Genomic DNA, 3,519 nt, shown 5'->3' with positions numbered 1-3,519 from the left:
TAAAATTAATGCTGTCCTATTCTCCCACTGCATCTGTGTATGTACTGTATTATTTTATTTTGTTAATATTTATATATGTATATTATTTTATATTTATTTAAAACTAGGGGCCCAGTGCACAAATTCGTGTACCTTGAAAGAAACTGTGGGCCGCAAGGCTGCAGAGGGCACAGGGGCAGGACTCAGCCCATCCTCCGCGTCCCCGCCTGACTCCTCCCGCCTCGGCCTCTGGTTCCCAGTCTGCCAGCAGCCCCACTCCAGACACCGCCTGAACCTCTCATGTGCTGATGTTGCTGGCCCCGCTCTTGAGCAATTGGGGCCAGCGTCAACAGTGAGTGCAAGTGGTGTCTGCCAGCCCTGATTGCCCCTCAGGAGCAGGGTGAGGTGGAGAAGCCCTTAGAGGCGATTGGGGCTGGCAGCTGACACTCGCACCCGCTGCCGGCGCTGAGCCATCGGGACTGGTGCTGGCAGCAGGTGTGAGTGCCAGGCGGGATCGTGGCACGCAGGAGCAAAGAATTTTCAGTAACCACCAGAGGCTCACCCCAATGACAGCGACTGGCGCCCCGCCTTGGTCTGTTGCCCCCACTCACCTACTCCACCATCCTGCTACAGACAATGCCTGCCATGTTCCACACTCTGCCACCTGCCATGTTCTGTGTGAGCCCTCTGGTGGTCAGCACACGTCATAGCAATTGGTTGTTCGTTGTTCCGCTGTTCGTTCTATTTGCATATTAGGGTTTTATATATATAATTTATTTATTTTATATATTTATTTTATATCTACATTGTTTCTGTTTTAGTTAGTGAGCTCCTGAAGAGTAAGGTTAATACAGTATCATGTTCATTGTCATTATTTTCTACAGTACGTTACACCAACCAACACTCAAATATTTATTAAAAGGATTGGAAATCATTTAACTTACTCAATGCCTATTATGTATGTACCAGAGAATGAGCAATGAACAATATAAAAACCCCTGCCCTGAGAGCTTTCACTCTAGTGGGGGGAAGACAGGTGACAACATAAATACCTGAAATGTCAGGTCTGTCAGCTGGTAATAAGTGCTATGGAGAAAAATGAAGCAGGACAGTGGGACAGACAGAGTATTATTGCAGATGAGAATGTTTCAGTTTTATATGGGGAGGTCAGGAAAGGCTCAAGGCAAAGGGATTAGAGTTAGACTAAAGAATTTGGATAAAGCCCTGACCAGGTAGCTCAGTTGGTTAGAGCATCATCCAGATATGCCAAGGTTTCAGGTTCCATCCCCAGTCAGGGCACATACAAGAAAGCAACCAATGAATGCATAAATAAGTGGGACAACAAATCAGTGGTTCTCTCTCTCTCTCTCTCTCTCTCTCTCTCTCTCTCTCATCAATAAAAATAAAATTTAAAGGAAAAGAATTTGAGTAAAGACTATTAGAAGTGAGAAGGTGCCCTAGCCGGTTTGGCTCAGTGGTTAGAGTGTTGACCTGCGGACCAAAGGGTCCCAGGTTTGATTCCAGTCAAGGGCACATGCCCAGGTTGTGGGCTCGATCCCCAGTGGGGAGCATGCAGGAGGCAGCCAATCAATGATTCTCTCTCATCATTGATGTTTCTATCTCTCTTCCTTCCTCTCTGAAATTAATAAAAATATATATTTTAAAAAGTGAGAAGGCAAGCCCTGCGTGTATGTAGAAGAAGGATTAATAAGCATAAACGCTCCGAGGCTGGTGGGCGCCCGGAGAGTACACGGAACAGCAAGGAGGCCAGTGTGGGTGGACAGAGTGAGCATCAGGAGAGTGAGAGCAGGCTCAGTTGGTGAGACCTTCTAGGCCAGTGATGGCGAACCTATGACACGCGTGTCAGAGGTGACACACGAACTCATTTTTTTGGTTGATTTTTCTTCATTAAATGGCATTTAAATATATAAAATAAATATCAAAAATATGTCTTTGTTTTACTATGGTTGCAAATATTAAAAAATTTCTATATGTGACACGGCACCAGAGTTAAGTTAGGGTTTTTCAAAATGCTGACACGCCGAGCTCAAAAGGTTCGCCATCACTGGCCTAGGCCTTGGTAAGAACCTTGATTTTGACTCTGACTCAGATAATGGCTTTGAGTGAAGGTGTGACTTTGCTTACACTGAGAAGGATTCAGCTGGGTTTTGAGTTTGTGTCAGGCTAATCGGGAACAAGAGTGGAGACAGGGAGAACAGCTGAGAGATGAATGCAAGAATCTAAGAAACAGATGATGGTGACTTGGGCCAGGACACTAGCAGTGGGATCGGTAAGCAGTGGTCAGATTCTCCATATATTTTCAACAAGATGTATGGGGAGTGAGAGAAAGAGAGGCATCAAAGATGGCTCCAAGGTATGTGGAGTAAGTGGAAGGATGAAGTTACTCTTCCTGAGACTGGGAACCAATAGCTCTGCTGTGGTCATACTAAGTTTGAGATGCCTAGTAGATATCCAAGTGGAAATGCAAGTTGGCTATTAGATACGAACTCTGGAGTTTAGGAGAAAGATCCAGGTTGGAGAAATAAATGAGGGAGTTTTCAACCTACTGGTGGCATCTAAAACATTGAGACTGCCTAGGCTCACAGGTGAATGACTGTAGACAGAGAGCCCTGGGCTGCTCCAAAGTTAAGGTGTCAGGGAGATGAAGAAATAGCAAAGGCCAGTGCTAGACACTCCAAGAAGGTGTTTCAAGGAGAATGGCATGATCCGCCAGGTAAAATGTTGCCAGGAAGTCAAGTAGGAAGATAAGAGGAGGACTGAGAACTGGCCCTTGGGTTTCTCAATACAGAGTTCAACAGGGACTTGACAAGAACTTAGAGGGAAACCAGCTTGGGATGGGTCCAAGAAACAGTTGAGCCCTAGCTGGTTTGGCTCAGTGGATAGAGCGTCGGCCTGAGGACTAAAGGGTCCCCAGTTCAATTCTGGTCAGGGGCACATGCCCGGGTTGTGGGCTCGATCCCCAGTAGTGGGCATGCAGGAAGTAGCGGATCAATGATTTTCTCTCATCAATGATGTTTCTCTCTCCCTCTCCCTTCCTCTCTGAAATCAATAAAAATAAAACACAAAGCAGTTGGAGGAAATGAATTGGAGACTCTGGTAGGGAGGAAATGAGATGAGTAATGGGGAGGTAGTTGGAGGAGGAGAGGAGTCAAGAGGGTTAAAAATGTCCCCCCTCCCCCAAGAATGGAGAAGTAGCCTTTGAGGGTGATGGCAGTGATCAAGTATAGGGTCAATTTGACGCTTTAGGGAAGGCAAGGGAAAATTGCTGGAATAAAGTATCGTGGTGAGACATGAAGAGAGGAGGAGGGGCTGGCTCTAGGTAAGAGCTGCGAAGTCATTGTCTCCAGGGGGACAGGAGAGACCTGGACAGTGGAGTGGGTGGCTGCAGAGGCTGGTGGAAGAGGAATTGTGTGGGAGGAAATTAATTATCTAGTGGGAAAAAAGATGATGTGTTTCCATTTTTTTCAAACTCTCTAAGATATGCATTGCATCATTTCAGAAGATATTAAAAGAAACAAT

The sequence above is a fragment of the Myotis davidii genome, unplaced genomic scaffold (assembly GCF_000327345.1).
Source record: "Myotis davidii unplaced genomic scaffold, ASM32734v1 scaffold337, whole genome shotgun sequence".
Taxonomy (NCBI): Eukaryota; Metazoa; Chordata; class Mammalia; order Chiroptera; family Vespertilionidae; genus Myotis; species Myotis davidii.
The sequence above is the reverse complement of the archived record's forward strand: the minus strand, read 5'-3'. Positions refer to the sequence as shown.